Source organism: Labrus bergylta, chromosome 3 (genome assembly GCF_963930695.1).
Source record: "Labrus bergylta chromosome 3, fLabBer1.1, whole genome shotgun sequence".
In the NCBI taxonomy this organism is placed as follows: domain Eukaryota; kingdom Metazoa; phylum Chordata; class Actinopteri; order Labriformes; family Labridae; genus Labrus; species Labrus bergylta.
The window spans coordinates 4686846-4714260 of NC_089197.1; the positions used below are offsets into that span (position 1 = coordinate 4686846).

General features: G+C 43.6%; 1 protein-coding gene across 4 annotated transcripts in view; it reads right to left on the reverse strand.

Annotated features, from left to right (window-relative positions):
- znf536 (zinc finger protein 536) overlaps positions 1-27415 on the reverse strand; it is a 219300-nt gene that overhangs the window by 133483 nt on the left and 58402 nt on the right. For all 4 annotated transcript variants that reach the window (XM_065952508.1, XM_065952506.1, XM_065952507.1 and 1 more), the window contains one exon: positions 2226-2325. The gene's annotated coding sequence lies outside the window, so the exon portion shown is untranslated. The remainder of the gene's footprint in view (positions 1-2225; positions 2326-27415) is intronic.

The window sequence follows — 27415 nt, forward strand, 5'->3', positions numbered from 1 at the left end:
CAGAGGAAGTGAGGGAGGGAGGGATGGAGAGAGAGAGGGGACTGTCCTAGCATGGCTCAGCATGGGACTGTTTTTTTTTTTTTTTTGCCTCCAGGGGTCTGACTGAAGGATAGTGGCTGAGCTTCCCAACCCTGGGCCATTGGAAAAGTGAACATATGCAACATAAACATGAATCTTATCAATATATCACCAGAATCTAAGCCGTCGCTGTGTCCACAAATGCAGTTTGCAGCAGAATTGCATACAATCGTGTTTGTGATTGAACAGAATGTAAAGTTTACACTGCTGAGTATTTTGTCTGTAATGACAGCTGGCGTTTAAGTTTCTAATCTGGATAAATGACAATACTGGATATGGCTACTCTTCTTCTACAGTATTTCTTTTTTTTTGTTCCCCATCAACAAATCTCCAACTCCAAATCTGTTCAGGCTCTCTCGGCTTTTAGACATATTTCCCCATTAAAAATGACTGTCGTCGTATTTGAAACCATTTATTTTGAGAGGTGGTCTCGTGTCAACCCAACTCAAAAAAATATATATGTTTAGAAGATCCGGTTTAACGTTTGGTGTATAGCATACCACCATCCAAAAGATTCATTCTGTCACAAGGTTAGCTGGTTAGGGTAGGTTGAAATAAATGTCAGCCCTCTGTCTTGACTATATTAAGGCTAATCTTTGTGATTAATAAGAGGGGCGGATCTGACTGACAGAAAGGTGAGCTGTAGTGGATCGCTAGGAGGTTGACCGAAAGTTAGGTTGAGAAAGCATTTCCAATGTGACAAACGCCATCTTTGGGCTTCAAAACACTGATTGATAAACCAGTGGGTGGTCTCATTGAAACTACATATAGGCACAAACCCCTGGGCCCCCCCTTGGTTTGTGTCAGGTAAACCAATTCAGCAACCGATCCACCTAGACGATTCATCGCTTTTGCATAAACTTAGCACTGAGCTCGACCTTCCATAAGTCAATAAAAGTGAACACAATATGTTGGCTAATAGTTTCCACCAGTAGGTGTTGTGCTGTCACCAGTGGCGACATGTCCTTTTGTATAATGGGACATATATATAAAGATGCAGTCAAATCCTCCACGCCGTGTTTGGTAGGCAAGGTGAAACAGGGTGACCATAAAACCAGAATGGCCATCACTTAGTGTTTCCTCTATCCCCCATATCTATCTCCACCTCCCCTCCTCCCCCCTCCCTACACCCATTCTTCCCTTCTTATTTTTTTTATTTTTTTTCTGTACTATGAATAAATTTAGTCTGTCCCGGACATGAAAATGTCAAATACCTAAAATACACCTAGGCTAAATAGCATATTAATTTTTAATGCCTGCTCATCCTATGCTGCTATTCTCATATCAGGCCTGTCTGCCAACAGCTGTTGCTGGCTCTCTGGCTGGGAATTTATCATCCATCTAGCTAAAGGAGGGGAGAGAGGGGAGAGAATAAAAAAAGAGATGGGAGACATTGTTCGGGAGACAAGGGGAAAGGGGAGGGACGGATCTGTGTTTTCATGGATCCCTACCTTGCATTTATATCACCCCGCGCCTCGCAACTTTTTTTTTTTTTTTTTTTTACTTTGATATACGAGTGGGATTCAATTACACTAATGCCAAACATAAATTGTTCAAGATTCCTTCCTTTTTTCTCCCTCCACGTCGTGTTATAGCACAAGCCCCCTCATACATAAAAAAAGGAGGAATAAGGAGCAGAGTGGTGACATTGACGCTGGAGGTAGTGACATTGGGGAGAGCGGCAGAGGGAGACGAGATGCACTGAAGCAATGTGCCAGTGTGGGTGTTGAATGCCACCCATGTGCGTTTTTAGGTGGCATGTGGTGGATGATTATCATAGATTATCACAATCCAGATTGTTACAAGTTCTGTCTGCGCACATAGCAGCAGTGTACTGTAGCTGTGTGTGACTGTGTGTGTGCGTGTGTGTGTGTGTGTGTTTTGGTTTAAGACAGAGTGCCTTTGGGGATAAGACTAAATGGTGAGTGAATGACGAACAGTTGGAGTGTGTTAGTGTGTGTGTGTGTGCATTTATGTGTGTGTATGTGTCTTGTTCTTTTAGCATTACAGTTAGAGAAGCAAATATCATACAGGGTGTAGAAAAAAGGGAAAAATCTACAAGTTGAGGATGTTTTGCTGCAGGCTAAGTGTGTGTGTGTGTGTGTGTGTGTGTGTGTGTGTGTGTGTGTGTGTGTGTGTGAGCGTACCTTAACACTCAAACTGCATACTGGAGTGCAACCTGTCTGTTAGGATCAAGTGGCGTCTCACTGTCACTCCTGACTGACTGCTGCTCGCTGGAATGGCCACCTAGAGGGAGAAACAGAGAAGGGGGGGAGGATTAGAGGACGGAGGTGATAATGAAATATAGACCTGAGGAGGCGAGGAGGAAGATGGACAGAGGATACAGCATGAAGAAGAAGAAGACAGTGATGGGTGGAAAGGAAGAAGAATATGAGGTGGAGGGGGGTGGAGGGGGAGGGCGAGGGGAGGAGGAGGGGGGTCGATGTCAAGATGAAAATCTAACAAATTCAGCGAGCGATGTTGCAGAGGTCAAGGGAACGCAGCCGAAAAAGGTTAAAGATGAAATCAAAGCCAGCGCTCTGCGGTGCCCGGAGGCACAGCTGAAAATCTATCCCTCCAGGGCAAGGCCACCGCTGACGCGAGGCAGACAAGAAGCTAAATACTGCACGCCACTCGGGGATCTTTCATTTTCAAACCGATCAATAAGGGCTTATATTTATCAGGGCCTCCGAGCAGCTGCCACGTCTGACAACCTCCACTTCATTTTTTGCACTCCTCCTTTTCTCCTCCTCCTCTACTTCTCTTCGTCCTCCTCACCCCCGCACGCTAAATTGAGACCCATCGACCATGAAAAGGGGCAGAGACCCTGGATTGCCATTAACCCCCCTCGTGTCACTAGACTGTCTAACACACACACACACACACACACACACACACACACACACACACACACACACACACACACACACACACACACACACACACACACACACACACACACACACACACACACACACACACATGCCCCTGAGATACAATCCTGCTTAAGGTCTGTCTTCCCCTGCTTTAAAGAAACATGCCTGATCATTATGGCCTTGGCACCGACACCAGCACCTCTTCATGTCTTTTGTTCCTCAAGCTGCCCATGCCACCCAGGACACACACACACACACACACACACACGCACACAAACACACACACACACATGCACCCTGTGTGTGTCTCTTAAACACTCAGGCAAAGAGAGAGACAGACATGTAGATGAAGACTGCTTTGCCACAACCTCGTTTCACTTTAAATTCCTGACATTTTGTTCATCTCTTTTTAAATAAAAAAAATACATCAAATTACTGCTATAAATCTGAGCAGCATTACGATAAGCGGAAGATTGGGTTTAGGGGTCTGAGTTAAAATAACTGGCTGTCTAATCATCTGCACAACAATATTTGCTGTGAGGCATTCTAAATAGATTATCGCTAGTCCATCTGTGTCATCATTGATTTATAAGGCATTAAGCTGCTTGGGGAAGAGAAAGGGCCTCTCCTTCTCTGCTGTTAAAGGGGCTTCTTGTAGGAATCAGGGGCACGGCAATGGAACAACTGTGGCACTCGTCTAACCTCCCCTTTAATCGAGAGGAAGTGAAAATAGGACGGGCGTATCTGTGTGTTTTTTTTTTTTTTTTGCCTCTGAAAAAGGGAAGTATGAATCCAAATTTTCTGCATCTCTTTTTGTTTGGCGATACAAAGAGACTGGGAGGAGGGGAGGAAGTACGGGGGGGGGGGGGGGGGATACACACAGAGAGAGAAACAAACATGCATGCACATACACACATGCTGGAAAAAAAAAAACAAGGGACATCATTAACATATGAATGCCATATGCAAATGGTAGAGAGAGAGCAGATGTTGTTGCATTTAATTGACCTATATGTGAATTGCATCCAAACCTTTCAGTGTGTTTCTGGGCCCACTGAGTACAGTTTTGACTGGCTTTCTAGTGGAACTCAACATACGAGCAGGGAGCACAGACATTTAGCTGTGTTTAAACCGAAAGAGAGGAGACGACTGAAATAGATTAAAACAGGAAAATAATCGAAAATAACAACAGAGTTCTGGTGAAAAGAGGCTGCTGAACTCGCTATGAAGACATACACGACCAAGCGGATTCGCCTGCTAACAGGTGGTGGTGGTGGAAAGTAACTAAATGCATTTACTCATGTCCCGTATTCGAGTACGACCCTATAGTTACTAAAAACTGGGAAGAATTTAAATCTAAAATATGTTACAAACCACTGCCTAACTGTTTTTTGCAAAACCAAATACAATGATAAGATGCTGATGATGTTAATACAATTAAGTGGATACAACTGTGATACATACTGAATGCATCATTAAGAGCACTGTATGGATCATTCTTACATTTTCCATCCTGGTATTTGATGGCTCCAGGTGGTAACAATCGCCGTTTTTCAAAATGTATAAATAAAGATTAAAAAATATTACGTCGTGTTTTTGAGGAATTGTATTAAATGAAAGACGATAATCATCAATTCTGACACTGCTGCATACAGATGTGTCAGTTATGGGGAGTGTGTTATTTTGGAGTCGAGCTGGTTACCTTCATTGTTGTAATATTAGTACAAATCAGTGCTTCTCAACTGGTCGAGTCTCAGATCCCACCAACTATCCTCGCGACCCAAATGTCTTTTTCAATCAGTCAGATTTATTTAAAGACAAATTGTGCAGTTTGGACCTCGGGCGTTAAGAAGCGTGATAGAGCAACAGAACTGAATGAAACAAACTTTAAAAAAAAACGCTTCATAGACTTTTTGACAGCATTTGAGACCCACTGGAAATGGCTCCATGACCCACTTTTGGACCACTGGTATAAACAACAGAATACATGAATGATCTTTTCCCACCGCTCGGTCACAGCCACACCTAAAGCTTGACTGTACAACATCATCAATTCATTCTCAACACCATGAAACATAGTGTACTTTGGGATATCTGCAGATAGTTTTATGTGTTACAAGCAATGCAGGTCTTGTTTTTTTGGGCCCTATATCTTGAAATATGACGTTTATCTGTACACGGCAGGTGAATGTGGCTGAAAAGAAGTGTAATAAGACAGTTTTGATTGCAAATTCGACCCGTGTAGTTGCTTTGAGTTGAGTTTCTGCTGTGTTTTCTCCTGCATGTGGTTTGATTTAGGCATCCAAATACTTAAAGTAAAGATTAAGGGAAATATTGTATCTCCTGTCTCATGTCATTCTTAATTCAACATGTTAAACCACAATCTTGCCCTGTTATAAAGTTATTAGTTTCAGCTCTAACAGGTGGTGGTGGGGGGGGGGGGGCAACAGGGGCTGAAGGTTTCTGCTGAATCATTAGCAGTGTTGTTGTCTGGCTTGTTGTGCCACGCTTTGACTTCTACTGAGTTTACTCAGCGTGAGAAAGAGACAAACATTTTCTTATCATGCTCATTTCAAATTTTAAAATATACGATTACGATATTTTGTTTTATATTTCTTTATATCTATAAGTTTCATTTATATGTTCACTTTCTATCTGTAAGAAGATAGATAGAAAAAACCTTGTATGTCTGCATTTTCTCCACTACGAACCTGATTTTGACCCTGATTCTAACTTTGTAGGCACATTCAGTCAATAGGTTCATTGGTGTAATTATCTTCATTTGAGACATTTCTTAGGTATTTCTGTGAGGGTGACATTATCTGACACCTGAATAGACTTTGAAAAGAGACGTTCACCACATGAAAAATAAATGTTGCTTCATTCCTGAGCCAGATCACGCACAGTTTGTTTTCCTCACACTCATCCTGCAGAATTCACCAGTAACAGACACACCTGGTATCGTAAGAATTTTAAGGGTTTTATGGTTTGTGTATTGTTGGGGTACCTTTTCTTTTCTTTTTTTGGCAGCTTGCTGAGGCCCAGATGAAAAGTGATGCTAAAAGTCTACTGATACTTTACCTTATCAGGCCCCCGACTATATTTTACTGTGCAGGTAGAGAGAGAGAGAGAGATTCATAGAGAGAGAGAGAGAGAGTGGAGCGGGGGAAAGTCACGCATTTTACACTGCTATGTTTGCATGGGTGAGCCATGAAAAACACAGATGCTATTTTCATCTGGGCCTCTGCCTTTCTTTTTTATTCTTCCCTTTCCCCCTGCTCTACCTCCCTTCCTCCCCCTCTCTTTTATTCTATTACTCTATGCCTCTCTTTTTTTTACCCCTCTCCTCCTCCTCCTCTTCCTCTCATTCTTGGGAATGTCATTAAATTGTATTAAATAGCCTTTTGTCCAGGGGGCAAGGACCACCCGATATATGATAATACATTAAGGCCCCAGTGTAGCAGCCACTGAGCCGAGACCATCTTAAGAACAAGCATGGTGTGTGCCTTTGTGTGTGTGCATGTGTGTGTGTGTGTGTTTGCGTGTGAGAGTGAGCTAAAGAAGTGGATGGCAATGCAGGGACGCAAAAAAAAAAGAAGAGAAAGGAGGATCAGACAAGTTGGGTGCTGGAGGAACAGAAAGAGAGAGAGGGGAGAGGAAAGGAGAGGAGAGGAGAGGAGAGGAGGAGAGGAGAGGAGAGGAGAGGAGAGGAAGAGGAAGAGGAAGAGGAGAGGAGAGAAGAGAGGAGAGAGGAGAGGAGAGGAGGAGAGAGGAGAGGAGGAGAGGAGAGGAGAGAACAAGGTGCTGTGGCTGCCTGCCTGCGCATGTGGCTCCCTAACAACTGTGACACATACTAATAGAAACATACCTAATAAATTACCAGCTTTCAGGGTCTGGCAAGCTGACATTTTCTCTGTGCACGGGACAATTTCATATCTGCGGCGCAAAGTCGAGGGGGCTGCTGGACCAAATTGCATCACACAGAGATGCCAGAGGATTAGCATAAAAATTAACACTTAAATTTCAGCTTATTGTCAACCCCACTCCTGCACCGGCTGCCTCACAACAATCAATTCCTCTTAGAAATCTGATTAGATTCCATGACGCTTATTATCCCAGTCATGTCTGCCTGCCCCCTTTCTCTTCCACCCCACACACACACACACACACACACACACACACACACACACACACAAACACACAAACACACACACCCCTCTGGCTGCCATGGCTGCCCAGACCATTTGTTTAAATGAAATTAAGGAGAAATAAATATATAGGTGTGGCATTTCTTCTGACAGATGATGCCTCATGTTCTATCTTGTGATGTGCGATGTTGTGTGTTTTTTTTTAGCCTGCAGAGAAATCCGTCTCAGCATGTTGATATTGTATCTTTCACATGTCAGGCTCATGTATACTCTCTGATTGCTCTCTTTGCAGTCCCGGCTGGTGGTCAGCCACAAAATATATGCGATAATATAAGCACATATAATTCACCGTTTGTTTCCAGTTGGAAGAGTGAGCATTACATTTTAGTATTTAGGTTATGATCTCACTGATTTGCCTGAGTCTTATTTATAATCAAATGCCACCATGGTTTTATGTCTCTCTTTTTTTTTTTCCACCTTCCCCCCCTCTTTCAGAATGAACTTCATCGCATCTCATCCATCCTCAAGTACACAGCCGTCACAAATGCTTTATGTTTACAGCACGGGGCTGGAATGATGCAAAAGAAGAATCTCGTTCTGAGATCTTTCGAGGCTGTCGCAATGAAATATTTGTCAATAACGCTTTCTGTTGAAGCACATTGCACAAGTATGTACTAAAAAGCACAGCGCACGTTGGGTGGCTTTGGTAAGACTCTTGATTGTTTAGACAAATGGCATTTCATCGCATCCAGATGTCTTTAAGCTGTGCTCAACCCGCCAGCTCTGCTTTCCAAGGCGCAGACTGAATGTATACAAATATCTCCTCATAACTGCATTCCTCATCTGGGCCAGCCGGCGTCACAGCGCTCGTCACTGAGCTTGGATGACAGCCCCGCGGTATGGAGAGTTAACATTTGATATTTAGATTTTTTAGAGGTAATCCTCGCAGCGGTGCAGTCTTTCACTGGAAAGGGGACTTGATTGGTTTAGCTCAGTTGGGGGTGAAACAGCACCCCGCTTAAAAAACTGTTAAAAAAACCATCTGACATCCTCCTTTAAAGCAGAGTAGAACCAAACGTAAGTCAATTTGGATGCATTTTTTTATTTAAATGCAGGATCGATAAGGTGTAGCAGTAGTAGTAGCAGTGGCTGGGGTTGCGCCGTGGCTGGGGCGGGCGTTCTAACATCACACTCGTACAAAGGGGTCCTGGATAAAGTCGCCCACAGGGCCGAGAGACGGAGAGAAGAGAGAGGGAGAAGGAACAAATCGTCTGATGTTCTAAGTGGATAACAACAGCTCCTGCTATGCAGCAGCGGAGGCGCAGAATAATTTAAACCAGCTACCCGGCTAACCCCACCCCACCCTCCAACTCCCCCCCCCCCCCCCCCCGGCCACCCCTCTATTCTTATGTTAACATGGCTAAAGAGGAGTGGGCCACCCAGCAGCACAGAGCAGAAACTTAAGTCCACGCTTCAGGAAAAATAATCCATCTCTCTGCCTCGCTCCTTTTGCTGTGTAACTTTACTCACTTCCACACACACACACACACACACACACACACACACACACCGCCGTAAGAGAGAGAAACTGAAACAGATACAGAGCAGTACAATCACTGTGCCTTTAAAGCATATTACTTTTCAGACACGAGTTTGAAGAATAATAAACTGGGTGCTTAACTGGGCTATTTTCCCTTTCGGTTAACGCCACGCAAACGGGCAAGGCGGGGGCGAAAAAGAATTTGCAAGTCTTTTAAATGCAGAGTAAACACTGCTTTCTTTGTTGATTGTAGAGCTCCGTTGTGTTTTTTCGCGGATCTTGCCCCCACCTTTCCACCTCTTTTCTCTTTCTTTCTTTCTTTGTCTGTCTATCTCTCATTTTTCCAAATCTCCAAGCAGAAGGGCTGCTGTTGTGTTTGGTCTCCAAACAGCACATCTGAGGCGTACACCTCGCTGGCATTTTATAGGTTCAAATCCCCGAGAATGGGAGAGGGAGGGGAGTCATATTTTATACCGGCGGTTTATTTTAACGGGCGCTTGTAATTAACGCAGCATGTCCTCTATCTCCCAGCCATCGATGCCAAGGCCTTTATTTAAACAACTTTATTGTGAAATGTTTGCGTTCTCAGCGTTCGGCCAGGGCCCACACACAGAATATTATTTCATACTTCAAGGGAAGGGCGGGGGGGGGGGGGGGGGGGGGGGGGGGGGGAGGGTGGAGGAGGGGGGCGCTTTGGAAGAGTTTACGCTCAGAGCGGTTATTGTTTTTGATTACAGCAAGACTCTTTTTAAAACGGATCAGGCCCGGTATAACCTTGCATACACACACACACACACACACACACATATGCACAATACACAAACAGTGAGTCTTGCACATGTACTGAAGTTGTGAGAAGCTGAAGGAGAACCTGTTTACAGAGAGGGTGTGCAAAAACCTGAAGCCTTCACCGGGGCCAAATGTACAATCTCCGAGTGATTTATGAGAGAAACATCACACTATTTATGTCCTCGATGAGAGCACTGGCTTAATGCCGCTGCTCGGGGGCTTCTTTTTTTCAGAGCGCCTGTTTGTGTTCTTACAGGGTTTAATGGAATTTGATGAGGGAGATTGAGTGTTTACACTTGTCAAAATGACCTGGAGTTAACACGGCCGCTCAACGTTTTCTGTGCAGACCATCAATGAAAAACTTAGAAAGATCAAACCGCGCAATATTGAGGGTCCCATCATCAAACACCCACATGTGTTGAGCATGCTGTTGCATTTTGTGAACATCTATTTCTGGAGCCAGAGTCCTTGTGGTGAACATGTGCTCACGGTCTACAGTGGTTTCACAATACTCGACATTTCCTCTTTGAGAATCTGATTTGATAACTTGGGTAGACGTGAGGCCCCCGCTGGAGTTTTGAGAAGTGGATGGTCAACATGGTGTGAGCTGTCAGCACATTAGCACCTACTGCATGTTTCCACGCATTCCTGCAATGCTCGGATTTGTCCTCATTGTTCTTAGTATGTGCAAGAGTTGGACGAAATACAGTTTTCATATTGAAAACAGACAGTGGAGCGTGTTGATGATGAGTTTATCTTCACTTTAACAGTCCCCTAAGGGCTCCACAGCAGGCTTTTTTATGAATGATCATTTCTGCCTTAAATGCCGGATTTTGCAGCTGTTTTAAAAAAAAAAAAAGTTGTGGTCAAAGTTGTGATGTTTGAGGCTTAATTTTTCCCTGACATCACAGGAGCATGTGACTGTGAAGAATTAATTTCAGATGTTTTTTTTGAGGCTGCACAGTGGTATAGTGGTTAGCGCTGTCACCTCACGGCAAGAAGGTTTGAATCCCCGGCCGGGGGAGGGTGCCTTTCTGTGCGGAGTTTGCATGTTCTCCCCGTGCATGTGTTGGTCCTCTCAGAGGACTCGGCTTCCTCCTTGAGTTCAAAGACATGCTCGTTAGGTTAATTGGTGACTCTAGATTGCCCGTAAGGTGTGAGTGTGAGCGTGACTGTTTGTCCGTCTCTGTATGTCAGCCCTGTGTTTGACTGGCCACCACTTCAGGGTGTAGCCCCGCCTCTCGCCCAATGACAGCTATGATCAGCCAAATGGATAATTAATGAAAAGATGGATGGATTTTTTTAAGTAGCTTTACCAAAAAAAAAAAAAAAAGGCAGAAAATGTCACAATTATATTGTAAAATGTAGCAGAGTTTTTTAAGGTTTTAAAGTGCACAGAACAGTGATAAACATGTTCTTTAAGTACTTGGTACAAATAATAATTCTTAAAATAAATCAAAATTACAACCCTGACTCTGTCGATTTAAAAAAAATTGCAATGTGGTGCAAAAACATTTTACCACCACTTGTGTTTATCATCAGCAAATTGACTGGGACAAACTTTGTGGTCCTATTTGATGATAAATGTGAGCTTTTTGTGCTTGCTGAAGAGATAACAAAGAAGTTAGTATGATGATTAAGATGTTGGCGCGGGGCTGCAAGGGGAGCAGGGGGCTAAGATGAATTGGTCAGATTTGCAGACGTTGTGTAAATAGTAGTCCCTGATGGACGGACTGCTTTCAGTCTTATGCACAGTTTAATAACTTTAATAACTATCCCGGATTCAATTCTTCCACCTTCCTAAAACACTCACAAGCAGATTCTCCATTCGCCTCATCTAATAATAGAGCATCCATATACAATACTGTATCTTGCAGAGCCTGCTGTCCAGAAGTTCAGATGGATCACAGATTGCCTTGGAGGAGCTACGTTTACTGTACTGTGCTTCCAGCACGCAGATGAGGCTCTCATGAGATGTTAACCCTGTGAGGGGGGGGAGAGTGACTCATGACAAAAGGATGTGAGCAAGGAAAAGCTGCAACACTGCAGGGCTGCTGAGCCACCAAAAAAAAACACTTTAACAAATGTGATTCCAATAGAGGGTTAGTGTGAGTGATGCCTTTAGTACTGCTGTGCACAAATTCCTCACAAACCTCCCCCGGCCTATTCTAGTAGGAGAGACTCGAGGATTGAAGGCCAAACAACTCGCTTTTGACATTTTAACACACCAGCAGCAGCCTCTTCCCGCCTTTTGTGTCAGAGTCAACTAGTATTTTCCCTTTAATACACATCCAGGAGAAAAACGCTTCCAAAGAATCAATGAGTTGCATTAGAAGGGTCGGTCACACTTCACCAGTGCTATAAAAAATAGCCAATGCAACACGCAACTCACACTACACACACACACACACACAAAGGCATGCAATCTGTAAACCAAAATGTCAACTTTTAATACGGTTGATCCAAATATTCCATCTTGTGAGCAAATGCTTTATGGTGCACATCTGATGTCTCTGTTTTTTTCTTCATCACGAACATGTCAACTTCAACTTGGGGGAGCGTTCTTTAATACCTTGTTTTCAGACATCGGTTAAACAACAGGGCAGGTTGGCTTATAGAAACATCTCGTCTGCATTACATCCCATTGGATATAAAAAGACACATAGCGATATGTTTGTTGTTGTGAAAATGTATACACCAATAAGAGGCTAAAACCTCGTGCTGCCACCAGAAACATGTGCGCTGCGTTAAAGGCCCGGTGATAACATCATGATGAGAAACACATATGCAAAAACATTCTTGTGTTCCCATGTGGATTCAAATGCGAACGGGGGGGGGGGGGGGGGGGGGGTTCTGCAAAAAACCTTACAGCAACAGGCTGCACTGTGTGGTGTTAAAATGCAACACAACAGTTACAGCACACATTAGCCTCTGGCCAGATAGAGCCAAGTGTGTGAGCAGGTGGGAAATGTGTGTTTTAGTTAAAAAAGACTTTCTCATAAACAGAACTGCCGGGGAAGCTGGAAGCTGACGCTCAAGAGGCAGAGGAAAGACGACATAACAACTTTACATCTGACTTAAGACGAGTGTAGAGGGTAATGATTACGGGGGGGAATAGCTGGTTAAAAGCAGTTAGCTAGATCTGTGTTTATCGAAGCACCCAGAGGTCACCAGGGGGGCGCGATGGGGGGTGGGGGGGGAAATTGGAGATACAAGGGGGCAAAAATGGAACAAAAATCAACTAATAACATTATTTGTGAAAACAACATTTTAATATTGGCAAACCCCGTTGTCTGCAATCTAACTTCTTACGCTAAGCTAACTTAATTTGATCAATAACTGGATGCGATATCTGTTCCCCTCCACCATCTGCATTCTTCTGTCCCGTCTTGTTTGCCTTCCCTCCATCTCCATCCTCACTATATTGAGCCATCCTCAGTCTCCCTCCTCCCCCTCCCCCACATGTTGGTGGTGTTAGATGCTATAAGGTGATAAAGTGAGGTGTAGACACTTCTTTAGCTCGCTGGAAGTCAACAGATCGAAGACATAAGAGCACCCTGAGTGCTGTGTGAGCTTAACGCTTAGACGCCTATCCTTTTCTTTTCTTCCTCGACCCTCCACTTTATTATTTTATTTTTTTGTTCATGTATTTCATTCTCCTGATTAATAAAAAATATGTGTTGTTTTTCCCTGTTAAAGATGCAAATGACCACGTTTAGACGCTTACACACATCCCAGTATGTTTGTGGTAATGCAGGTCTAAAACAAACTTGTAGTAGAAGTGCTGTGCTGTAGGAAAAATGTCTTTTTAAAGTTTTACTGGTTTACTGAGTATTTAAAGACATAAAGTACACACCCAAAGCACACTTTTTCTCTTTGCCTCACACACACACAAACACACACACACATTTTGGAAAATGGCTCTCAGCACTCAGGAATGTGTGTGTGTAGAGGTAGTGCCCATTTACCAAAGTTCTATCGATCTCACCTGGCTCCGCCAAACTCTCTGCTTTGTCTTTCAAGGCCTTTTCAATTTTTAATCACCAGCTTCACCATTGGGACAAGTCCCGACTGTCAAACACACACACACACACACACACACACACACGCACACACATTACTGTACAACAGGAATGCAAAAACCACACACACAGCTGCAAATCAAGTTTAAATGCATAAACACCCCTCTTTTCTTATACACACAGAGTTCTTCAAAAACACTTTCCCTCCGTTCCAACACACCACACACACGCACCCACAAACACACACATGCGCACACACACACAAACAGACTTCCCGCCTGCACACACAAACAATATAGATGCACATATGTAAGCCATAAAGTGACAAACAATTCAATAGCAGGGATTGTACTCTCAATGCCAGCCGACAGATAATATTTAGATCTGCATGCACACTTAGTCTTTGGGTGTGTGTAGCTGTGTGTGTGTGTGTGTGTGTGTGTGTGTGTGTGTGTGTGTGTGTGTGAAGTCTGTGTGTGTGTAAGTCTGTGATTGTGAGAGGGAGAGCCATATAAACCATGTGTTATCACCGTACCCCTGTCTCGTGCCCAGACTGTAGCAGCTTTGACCTTGGGCTCCGCTATATTCATTACATCATTAAGTTACCTCTTCATTAACTTTTCATTGTTTATGGAGGAGGAGTGAGGAAGGAGAGAGAGAGAGACGGAGGGTGAGGAAGCGGTGGTGGAGTTGGGTGGGGGGGGGGGCCTCTTTAAAAAAGAAGAAGAAGAAAAAAAACAAACTTATCATGGCTGGCATCTTAGCCCTGTTCTGCCTGCCCAACAGTACCCCACACCCCTCCCCCCCCTACACACACACACACACCCTGTAGACAATGTGAAGGGGATTTAGTCCTATATCGATGGCTCGTAGTCTGAGTCTGCACACTGTAATTTGAAGTTACTGGAAAGAAAGGAAGGGGATTAAAGAGATGGATACTCCCCTCCACTTTAACTCATTCTGCCTCAGTACCAGTGGTGACGTGGAGGGTATACACAGATATATATATATATATGTGTGTCTGTCTCAGTACTCACCTACATCCCCTCTGATGTGCATATAGTAAGTTGGGTCTTGCATTGTTGACTTTGTTAGATGTTGGGGTAAGCCAATCAGAGGCAGAGTAAGGCGGGTCATTCTTTGCCAACAGGGATATGTGATGATGATGGTAATGACGATGGTTTTTGTTTGATAACGACGACTTATAAGATGGTTTCTATACTGATTAGAGCTCTCAATAACTGCCCTCAATGTTGTGCTTTGCCTCTGGTCACTTCCTGTCAGCACCTGTGTGTCCAATCAGACTCAAAGCTGATCGTTTGCTCTTACTCACATTGTTCCCTTTTTTCTAGATCCTTGTTTGTGTTGTTCTTACTCTCTGATGTACGTCGCTTTGGATAAAAGCGTCTGCTAAGTGAATTGTAGAATTGAATGGAGGTGGCAGAGTTACTTTCTATCAGCTTGTCTCACTCATTTTGTCAAAATGATCCATACCAAGATATGACTCCAAATGACCAAAGTGGTTGCTTTCAGTGGGAACACGGTAAACACAAACTGTGGAAAGTCTACCTGTGCAGGAAACGGCTGCATAGGAGGGGCAGCGAACTTGGCAAAAGCTGCATCGATGAAACGACACATCGGCTGTATAGCTTACATCACGGCTCAGCTAGAATGTGTAGCACACAACACCCTGAGTCAATCATAGGGTTCAAACTATTATGGGCTCGTATTTTCAGGTCGTTTTTCCTTTGTGCTCACATTGGACAAGACTTACATCCATGTAAATTCATCAAATGTCGGTGTTTGAAGGGCTCCGACTAGTTTGTTGATTTCAGGTTCTGTTCTCTGAGAGCTTCAGTGTTGCCACGGCAGAGAGCAAAGAGCTCAGACTCATTTTAGTAGATAAAAACAGGGTTTCAAATGTGTAGCTATTTAATATCAGTAATGTGCGATGGGACTCGAGCTCACAATTCTCTCATGTGGAAATGATCAGTTGAAACAGAGAGTACCGACAAATCTCGTGTTATGATGAAACCTCATGTATCCATTTAACTGAAATGGGATTGTGAACATATTTGTGAGTGCTGGCCTTGTAGCCACCAGGCGCTGTTGTGCTTCCACACCACTCTGGCTTCCTGTCATTAGCGATGCATCGCCCCGACCGCAGGCACAGATTGTGTTTTTAAAAAAAAAAAAAAAAAAAAAAAAAGAAGAAGAAAAAAAAAAGCTGTCTTTGCCAGCCACCATCTACCATTGCAGGCCAAATATAAATGGCAAATCACTATAGAGCTTTGCTTACTCACTCACTCTCTCTCCCCCCCCTCCTCACTCGCTCGCTCTTTTTAACAGCAGTGTCTGGCCGGACTCCACTGCTTCTCTTCAATAACATGTGTAGATGGCCCTTTGTGTTACAAGCTGCTGGATGCTTGTTAGTTCACACTTTTTCTCAGAGAGAGCTGATGGAGGGAGGGAGGGAGGGAGGGAGGGAGGGGGGGCGAGAGACATTTATACTTTATCACCGTCAGACACTGCAACGTGTGATTCTAAATCTGTGGTACCTCCTGGACACTTTTCAATGACACAGGCTGAGATTTAATCCTGGTTTTCTGCAAGTCTTTTTTGTAATTTTCAAAATATAAAAATGGCTAATCAAATACTCGGAGTGCAAGACTCCAAGTTAAAGGTCACGTACCAATCGCAGAGTGCTAATTAATTAAGAATCCTTCAGGATAGAGGAGGTAGGGAAAAAAAAGCAGAAATTATAAAAAAGACCAAAACCAGGTTTTAGGTAAAAGAGAAGCAGAAGGAAGTGAAGTTTTTCAGGTTTTTACAACTGCTGCACAAACCTTTACTCTCTCTCTCTCTCTCTCTCTCTCTCTCTCTCTCTCTCTCTGTCACAATTTATATTTTCACTCTATTATGACCTACACAACCTCACTTATGAACCATATAGATTTTACTTCTAGAAAATTCTCTCACTCATAAGAAATGTAGTAACAAACAAAGAAAAGAAACAAAGATGGGAAATATATTGGAGTGAATTTTATGCTTCGGGATGCAAATTATTTTACACGCTGTTTTTTTTGGCATATATAGTAAATACATCGTACACACACCCAATCTGAGATGTGTGTTTGCTGTGATTGGAAATGTGTACTTCCAAATTACGATGACACGCACATCTCAGATAGTTACCTGATTGCTTATGTTTCCCCGCCTGCATGGCCTGCCTCTTCTCTGTCGCTTCTGTGTCACCTCAACTTCAATCACAGCGCCATGGAAACGGTGATCTATGATTGTGACCAGGTAGCTTCCATCTACTGTTAATTGGTGTTTTAATCCAAACTTCTCAGATTTGATTCTTCATTTGATTAGTTGAACTGTTGTTTTAAAGTGTGAATGTAGTCTACATACTTTGTGTTTAATGTAGCCTTTGCTATACATTAGATTAAATTTTCCCATATTAAGGCTGTTGCTACATTTGTTCAAGCATTTTAAATTAAAAATAATTATGCCATATTATTCGTCTTTGGTTTGGCTATTTGCCTTGTCAGAGTTGGGAATTGTGTTCAAACAGTTGTGGATGCATTGCAACAGGCTGCCTGATGTTGTTGTTGGTGGTTTTTTTAAATGTAAAGGCTGCATATACTCTGTTGTTAGTACTTTGAAAATAAACATTTAAAGACTTTGCTCATCTATTTCATAAGACAGGTGCGCAGGTCAGGAGGGAGTCCATGATTATGAGCACACTGGCAAACTTGCAATGAATTTAATAGCAATAGCACACTGCCAACAAATATATTTTTGGAAAAAAGCCTGAGACTTTGGGCATGCGTCTTTTTTTGAGTCCTGAAAGAAAAAAACTGAGCAGATTCATATAACGCCATTCTCTTTTGTGGACTTAAAATCAGAAAAGTGGAGATAGAAAAGATATCTTTAATGAAAAAAAAGGTTATAGAGCATGAGCATCCTATAAAGACTGACATTCACAGGAGACTTAAGTTTTGGGAGTAAAAAAGAAAAGTTGTGTTTTGGCACTGAAGATGACTAATTCAGAAACTGGAGGTTTACAACAGCTAGAGAAAGAGAGCTCGAGATGATTCTATTTTTCGCAGGTCCCTTTGATTCAGCAAGTTGTACTGCATACTGGGTCACTTTGTAGGTCGAGTCTGTGGTGGTAACAAATGGGATGTGGAATAACTGAAAGTCCAGACCAGCAGAAAAAAAACCATGTTCCCTCCTAGCCCTATTCTTTCTTACTTTCACTTGTGAGGACAAAGCCATCATGTACTGCCTCTCTTCTACTGATACAGGACGAAGAGTTCTACGTACAAACTCAGTTCACTCTCAGTAAGAATGTGAGTCATTTTGAAAGTTGTTAAAAACAGATCCAATGACAGCTTGGACATGCCAGCGAGCAGATTAGTAATTGGTAATGCTACATGTGAGGGATTAAAACATAAAGTATGAAAAAGAATGAAACAGCAGCTGCTCGCAGCAAACAGAGGAGAGATGAACTCAAGACACACAGACAACCTCAGAAACCCAAACTGAGAGTAGCTGTCTCTAAAGAGCAGCGATGAGCACAAGAAATCTGACTCCACAATCATTTTCTCCACACGTCTGCGTCCTTTGGTATCGCAGCACAGGATTGCTCTTTAATGTATGTATTTTACTGCACATCGACTGACACTGTGACGACGTCTGCAGCTGCTATTCCGGCCACCCAGGTGTGAAGTTTAAGGGTGCAAAGGCCTCTCTTTGCTATTGTAACGACGAAAAGAAGCCATTACTCTGACCCTGCCTGAAGAGATGTTGCTTCAACCTGCAGAAAGCACAAAGTGAGACAGAGCGTCAGAGAGAAAGTGAGAGTCATTGAGCTGATGTGACAGTTAACATCCAACCTGTTTTCCCCTCTCTCTGTGTCAGAGACGGTTGTGTGTGTGTGCTGCGCAGCATTACTGCAAAGCCGGTCTCTATGATGGAACATCTCTAACTCTGCTTCATCTTGTTAGCCTCATGGCTGTTTGTTCACCACTTAGTGAAGGCTCTTGTTTTTTGAAAAATGGCAGAGTTCTAGGGAAAAGTTTTGCAACATTTTTTCGGCTACACAGGCTGTGATTTTCTAAAAACAAAAATGTCATTCCAGCTCACTGGTTACCAACAAGACATCCCATTGGTGTTGTAAAAAATGAAAGTATAAGGTGCCCATATTGATGTCTCCCATTTAAATAATCGGGACCTGCCGCTGCTTTGCTGAAGGCATTGTCTTCTCTCTGAACCATCTCTGGCTGAGTGGTTGATTCCTGAACATGATTTTGGTTAAACATTTCCTAGATGTAGATTTCAAACTTCATTATCATACGAGTGTGCGTGTAGGTCTTGTGTGTATACTCCTGTGGTTTTTCTAGATTAGCGTGACGTACAGCACAAGTCCACATGTTTCAGCCTGGACTCTGAGAATGAATGAGGCAATCAAAAACATTTCAAAACACACATTGGTGGTTTGCTACACCTGGATGTGTGAGTGAGTGCAGAATAATGCAGAAGGTGGAACCTGGATCAATAAACTTAGCGTTAGCACTAAGTGTAAAAGCGTGTCGTCATTAAACCACACGGACCTCACATGTACCTGCAGCAATCAGTGTGCAGCCTTCACTATGTGACGGGGAGCACCGCTAGGGAAATGAGACAATGTGTGTGTGTGTGTGATAGTGTGTGTGCTGCGCTGTGCACATGTGTGTGAGGGAGAGAAAGACCTCTGAGCCCGAGGGATGGTGTGTCACATAAGCTCCATCACAAGGCCGCTTTATTGGGCCTGGCATGGGTCAGACCCCTACTGTCATCTTCAAATATGCCTGCCACCTGCTCATACACACACACAGCTAACACACATGAACATGCACACACACACACACACAGCTAACACACACACACATACATGTTACCACGCTCATGCATACACAAAACCAGCACACATGGCTCACAAAGAATTCGTCTGGTGTTTTCTGGTAATTGCAACAAAAACACCAAATCTGGACGTGTCACATTCATTTCCCAGGACCCCAGAGCGGAGGGGCTAATTTCAAACAGCCCCCCCCCCCCCCCACACACACACACACACACACACACACACACACACACACGCAGACCTCTGTCCATTTTTCCCCCCCTTCATCTTTTTTTTTGTACCCTCTCATCTAAGAGTGAAAAAACGAGGGAGCCTTTTATACACCGGCAAGTTTTGCAGACGCTTATTTGCTCAAGAGAGGCAAAAGTGACTGAGATTCCTAATTCGTCAACCCCGGGAAAGCGTTCATGCCACTCTGCCTTCAGATTCCACATGTCTAAGATATACACCCAGGCCTCGGTGCCAGCAATTCAGCCGCCAATAATATAAATTAGCAATGCAATAAGATTTGCAACGCTGCCACGATCAGCTCTGAATGCATAAGCAAATAGACCACTTTCTCCCATCTTTTTCCAACTATTGCAAGTTGAGTTTTTTTCATTATAATTCCAATACAATGGAGATTCTGTTCAACTGATATTCCATGCACACTTGTATGCAAGTAAACTGTACATATAGTGTGTGTGTGTACGGCGTGTGTGTGTGTGTGTGTGTGTGTGTGTGTGTGTGTGTGTGTGTGTGTGTGTGTCTTGTTCTGACAATTTTATCTTACTTCGCAATCTGTTCACAGGCTATTTTTCAGCATTTTATACATATGTGAATGCATTTGTTTGCTTCCCACATAAAGCTGGCACACTGAACTCTCCATTATCACAAAATTAGCCCACATGCGTAAAAGTGACAGTGTGTGTGTGTGTGTGTGTGTGTGTGTGTGTGTGTGTGTTTGTGTGAGCAAGTGTTGTATGTGTGTTGCTTTTTTTTTTTCAGTAATGTGTATGACCGTGTGAATCGGTGTGTGCACATGTCTGTTTTGTGTGACTGTGTGTGTGTGTGTGTGTGTGTGTGTGTGCTCCCTGATGGAGATAAGTCTGAGTGGTTAGGAGGGAACAGATGTCAGCTGGTGTCGGCTGCCAGGAAGACTGAACAAAGCCAATCACGTTACCTTCCTGTCCAAAACGCATGGCAGACGGAGACCTGCATCTAACAACAATTTGTGGCATTGACTCTGAGCATGCCACCCTGCCTGCACCCCCTGCCTCTCTGCCTGTCTCTCACACACACATGCAGAGACACACACACACAAACACCATCATCCTATTTGGAGTAAACCTGGTAAAGGACTGGTGGAGATATGAAAGATTGCAGGGGGAGCAAACAAAATGGCGTCTGTAATATGATCTTCCCTGGTTGCTACATTAGCTTAATCATTCATAAGCCGGTACAATGGAAGGACTGGCAGGCGTTACTGAGGCTCTACCAGGGTCCTTTGTCCCTTTTTAAAAATGTTATTAATAATTGCTTTTCTTTGCAACATGTCATTCTCTAATTTACACGCCTGAATGTCGTCAAGTGTTAGTCTTCTGTTGTTGTTGGGTTTTTTTACAGGAGTGTAAGCTAATGAAAAATGTAAATGTTTACTGACGTACTGATGTTTGTATGTTCTTTCTTTCAACTCTCTTTTATTTCCCCCCATGTCTCCCCTTCTTATTTTCTATCATAATATTAAACAATCATTTAACAGTAAGTTACCGTTTGTCACACGTTGGCCTGATGGTGTGCAGTAGATTTGAACGGACGGCGTTTTAAAAGTTATTGTCCCATTGATGAAGTGACCGTGAAGAGTAAAGGAGAGTAACAGCACAGAAGACTCACTTTGAGCTATCAGATTAAGAAATGACAAATATATACAACCTATTTTGTGAGATTGAGTGTTGTATGTGTGTGTGTGGTTGGGTGGGTGTGTGTGTGTGTGTGTGTGCAGTATTCGTCTTTGCATCTTAGTCTTGACTGGCAGATCCTTAGAGACTGTTACAAATCTGTTGACCTCTGGCCTCCACAATGAGTTGTAAAAACCACACTCCATTTCCCTTAAGACCTTCGCAGCCTGCACAAGCAGTGTGTGTGTGTGTGTGTGTGTGTGCACGCGTTCTTGTGTTTGCCTCTATGTACGAATGCGCGTGCCACGTATTTGTGTGTGTGTGGTGTGTGTGTATGTGTGTGGTGTGTGTGTATGCGGTGTAACCCTGAGGTTAAAGAGCAATCTGCAGCCAATTAAGCGCTTCACTAGGAGGGCCCTGCTTCCATGAATGAGAGGAATGCTCTGTGAGCTTAAAAAGAAGGACTCGACTCTGTGCTTTAGAAGCAGTATATATGTGTGTGTGTGTGTGTGTGTGTGTGTGTGTGTGTGTGGTAGCTGTGTGTCGTGGTTGAGACGTTTATAGTGCAGGTTTGTGTGCTGGTAACAATTAGGTGTCAGGGGACTAATGTAAGGGTTTAAAAGTTCACCACATTTGGATGGCCTGGTTTTGAAGTTTGAAAGCAGAAGTTCTAACCTAAAATTTACCACCCAGGGAGCCAATCACAGCCTCCGAAATCTAAAAAGGGAAAAGGTACAGAGGGGGGAAATCCACTATTATGTCAACATGCATCGATGTGTGCCCCCCCCCCCCCCCTTGATAGTCAAGGGAGAAGAAAAAGTCTCTGTCCTGGTTCTTAATGTCGGGTGAGTGAAGAAAATGACAACGCAAGTATAAGAGTAAGTAAAGCAAAAGAGCAAGGACTGAGGAAGAGAGGCAGTAAGGAGGGTAGGGTCTATGTCCACCTTGCTCCCCCCCCCCCCCCCCCCCCCCCACCTCCTCCCTGCAGCCCCTGCCATCCATCAGTGGGTGAGCAGAGAGGACCGAGGGCCCAGAGTAATGAGCCGTAGGCCCCCTTACACGTGTTGACGCGTCGCTAAATAAGATCCATTTACCTAGGCTACCGCCGCCGCGCCCCACAGACGACTGGAGGAGAAGGCACCACCCCGGCCGCCCCACCTGGACGCGCCTCAAACACACCTCTTGTCATGCACGGTGGTGCATGCTGCCGCTGTCTGTGTGTGCAGCTTTCAGGCTCCTCTACTGTTGTTAGAAGTGTCTGTCTGGCAGTGAAAGAATATCTGTGTGTTTGTGCTGTGTGTGTGTGTGTGTGTGTGTGCAAAAATGTCTAAAGGTGAGAGTGTGCGCGTGCGTGTGTGTGTGTGTGCGTGTGTGTGTGTGTGTGTGTGTGTGTGTGTGTGTGCGCGCCTGTGGGCAGGGAGGACGGAATGGTAATCCAGTTACTCAAGACAGACAGAAGCAATCGTTCTCCAGTTACAGAGTTTTCTCCGAGACTTGAGGGCATCACTGTCAAGTGTCGAGGCCCTCAGGGACGTCTCGCTTTAGACGAATACACTATCTGGACGGTGTGTGTAAGTGAGTGTGTGTGTCTGTGTGTCATGAGAAAAGGGACCACAATATGGCGTCCACTGCGCTGGATTGGCTGCACACAGGGTTCATTTTTTTTTTCCCTTTATGTATGATTTTCCTGTTTCAAAATTGTGAAAAAGAAGTTATTTGCTGTGACTGCTCATGCACTTTTTTGATGAGGATCAGAGCCAATAAAAAAACTGAAATTAGAGTCAAAAATAATAAGGGCTTGTTGAAGTGATGTCATGAAACAAAATAACACATGAAAGTAGCTTTTCCCAGAAAACTCTGACCAAAAATAGACACGCAAGACAAGATGAACCCCCCAAAGAAAATTTGGAACCAAGACACCATCTCTCAACAATCCAAGAAGCAATTTATATTACGCAGTAATGGGTGTTGCATAGGCCTACAATCTCTGAGTGCCATACTCAGACCCAATGTGATAACGAGTCACTGTAGTAGATAAAACACTGCTAACACATCCCTACATGACAAAGGTGCAGGGAGGGGGGGGGGGGGTGCAGCTGATCTGATCGACAGGCAGGCATGTGGGTTGTGGCTGTTTGTCTGGAGGCTTCAGGTCCAGCCTTTATCTCTGTTGCTCAAAAGTTGAAACGGTATATTCAAAAATGGCAAAAGCCACAGATAGGCTTCAAAAATATGCTTCAGAAACCGCTGTGTGACATCACTGATACTAAATCATTGTTTATGTAGGTCTACACTGTATGGCTGCAACACAGTCCAGCTAGGCAAGGCAAATATAGGGAATCATAGTCCAGGATTTTTAAAAAAATTTTAGCGGATGGGGGGGGCACACCCCTGCAAATGTGAAGAGTGGCTAGAGTCATAAACATGCAAGGATAAAAAAAAAAGAAGGAAGGTAACATGTTCTCAAATCACAGGAAATAAAAAGGTTTCAAAAAAAGAACAAGGTAAAAGACAAAGAGGAAGGGCTGCATGAGAAAGAAAAGAAAAGATGCACAAAAAGGGGACAGATGAGTGAACAAGGCTTTAGTGGCGCTGTTGGGGTGAAAGAGAATGCCACTAATAATGAGATGTCTATTTTACCCACCAGCTCTCTGTCTCTTTCGCTGCTACGCCTGTTTTCCTCTGGCCCCCATTATCAGTGCACTTGAACCCGGGGATAACAATGAGTTCACAGAGATTGAGAAGTGCCTAGGCCTTAATTGTATGTATTTAGTCACGCACACAGAGGCAATGGCCTGAGAACGCCTAGTTAGCCAATGACATCATTTAGCCACACAGCCACTTTAACTCAATGGGGCTGCTGTGGAGCACAGCGCTCTGTCACTCCCTCGCTCTCCCTGCTCGCTGCCATCGCTCCGTCAGGCTTTCAGCACAGAGAGAGTCCCTATGATACGCTGTTCAATTCTTTCTCTTTTCTCCCTCATTTCTTGTTGTCTGTTATTTCACCTCTTTCATAAAGGTCATTACATTTCTGCCTCTTTTTTTTTTTTTTTTAAACGTCTTAGATCTGTAGAAAATGATTTTTTTCAGCTTCTACAAAAAATTACAGAAAAATGTGAGAATATGAAACACCCATTAACAACTTAAGAATCTCTTTGTCCTGCTAAAACACAGACAATTAGATTTGTTCTTGTTATGATTGTCATTCTTTGGAGCCTAGGGCCTCGAGTAACATTTAAACTGGCAGTTATCACTATATTTATTAGTACTTGGTGTAAGTACTTAAAAAATGCCCATGACAGTTTCCCAGCTGGGTGACACAAATTGTTCTTTATTTCCAGCCAAGACTTCTCAGTGCATTTAAAGTTTAGTTATATAAAACAGAGAAAAAGCAGCGAAATCTCACGTTTCAGATCCTTGAATGAACAAATGTTTGGCATTTTTTTGCTTGATAAACAATCAAAAGTAATTTTTTGGATGATCAGGAGTGTTGATTAATTTTTCTGTCCATCAACTAAACAATTCATCATCTGATAGTTTCAGTCAGAATTTGAGTCAGAGCAGGTTCACTTTATATGTTATTATTTGTTAAGTTTTATTTGCTTTGTGCTTGTGGGTGACTGTGCGTGTGTGTGTGTGTGTGTGTGTGTGTGTGTGTGTGTGTGTGTGTGTGTGTGTGTGTGTGTGTGTGTCTGTTTGTTTGCATGCATACTTTTGTCAATCAATGGTGGTAGCTGGCAGTCACAAAGATGATGATGGCACTGAGATGTTAGTGTGCCTCACTTGTTCGGCACAAAGAAGTGTGTGTTTCAGTGTGTGTGTGTGTTCGTGTGTGTGTGTTCGTGTGTGTGTGTGTGTGGAAAGGAGGGGTGCTTCTCAAGCAGGGATGTCAGCACTTGAAAAATCAATCACCATCTGGGCTCATTTCATACAAAGGACAGAGGGAGGGGAGGATAACTCACAAACACACACGCAGACACACACTTCTTGCATCTTTCATTTCATGCAAAGACAACAGAGGGCAAAAAAGTACAGCAGCGAGGTGCCCCTCTTGTCTCCTGCCTCTCTGCTTTAAGTGAACACTTCACTCCTTCGCCTGCATCCTGCTGGTATAAAAGCAGGTGCAATTCCTTCCTCTGCCCCGAAACCTCTGCCTGGATCTATTTTCAAATCGCAGGTCGTAGTGAACGGTGATGTGTACAATTGAGGAGGGAAGGGTCGATCATGGAGGGGTGTTTTCAGTGGAAAGTACCGGGCCACGCTGGGGCCCTATCTAAGCCATTAGGCTTGTGCTATGTGAACACACTGCATCAAGGCTGGAGTTGCAAGGTCAACCAAAGCAAACAGGGATAAGAGGAAAGAAAAGCAAAGATTCATCTGCTCGAGTTAGCACCTCAGGTCAATGGGTTTGCCTCCCATTCAGCTGCGGTGCGGTCCTCGTTTACAGATGCTGCTTTAAACTCGCTTTTCAAAAAACCTGTTTTCAACTTCCCATAAAACACTTTTATTTGAGTGAAGGGAATGTTTTATGCAAACAAGAATTTTTCTTAAGTATACACAAAAAAGCGCGAGAGCTTGAAAGCATGTGTGTGTGTATGTATGTGACATGATTTTTGCTGCCGTGCTGCCTCCTTTCAGTTGCACAGCTGTGTGAGAAATACCAGCAGCACAGGCTGCTGAGGCAGCGAAAGCATTTAATACTCGACAAACAGTCGTCTAAGCCCATGTCCAATAGCTAGACATCACTGTAATGTGACCTACATACTAAGTGAATAAGATTTTTTTTGTGTGTATGTCGGCCGGGGGTGCAGAGGGGGCACAAGGCACAAGGCACCGGGGGTGAGGGGGGGGGGGGACAGGACTCATTCAAATGTCAGTAATAAGACGATGAAGTATTCCTTTTTCACTTCCACTCGTTCTCTCCTGCCAAAGCGAGAAGAGAAAGTACAGTGTAATGTAAGAGAACATATTGTGCCCTCATGGCATTGAACTCTGCCTCCTTTTGTTCGGTTTTCACCCTCTGGAAAGACGACTTCCTCTCTTTTTTTGAGGAATTAATGAAATGACAAGCCGAGGGGGAGCTGTGTGATTTTTTTTTTTTTACGAGGGCACAAAAGCATCTGTCTCAGGGATGTAGCAGAGGGTGAAGCAGCCAAACCTCTGTTTTACAGAGAGAAGAACTCTCTGTTTCATATAAATCACTTTTTAATTCTCATTATAAGGAGTTTTAAGATGGTCGAAATTTATGGTTATGAGGGTAAATGACAAAAACAAACTGTCCCTTTTTTCTGACAACAAGGCATTTGTTTTTGACACATCTATCAATCCACCAACCATCAGGGTGCAGGGTTTTGTGTTTCTTGAGACGTGCTATGTGTCAGCTTGTTGCAGGGCGCAGGAATAAAAAGGCCATAATGCATCATTTAAAGAACGAATATTCAGACTCACTCCAGAACAGTTTTCATAGGTTTTTGGTCCCAGTCTCAGCCTTAAAAAAAATGATGAATGAATAAATGCACGCTTGCAAACACACATGCACGCAAACAAGCGCATGCACGCACACTCACAAGCACACAGTCAATCTGCCTGGCCACATCAACAGAGCAGGTGTCCTTAGTAATGCACCATCGCGCTCTTGGATCTCTGCAGCTCAGAACAGAGGGAGATGAGGGAGGGAGGGAGAGGCAGAGACAGAAATAAAGGACAGTTAGAGGAAACAAGTGTCAGTGTTGGTGTGTATTTGTGTGTGGATGGCTGCGAGCTGCAGGAATCCAGGGCGTTGTGAGGATCAGACACCGAACTAGAGGTAACCCAAACTCTGTGTGATGTGGCGCTGCAGCGAAAAACTTGTTTGAATGCACCTCATTTCTCCGCTGAAGAACACAGACTCCTACACTTGTTATTTTTGGGATGATCAAAAAACATCAAGATGATGTATTTTCGGCATCCATGTGAGAAAATATTTATCAGAAGATGAGCGGCGAGCCCGGCTGAGGAGAAACTAAGCAGAGAGACATGTACTTAGTAAAGACCATGCCTTTGCCCCCCCGCTGAGTCTCAGCTACATGCTACATAAATAACTATTATGAATCACGCTGTTTGGTCTCACCCTGCCGTTCCTCAAACAAGATCCAGCTTTCCATTTTGTCACAATGGTGATGAGCCATTTAAAAA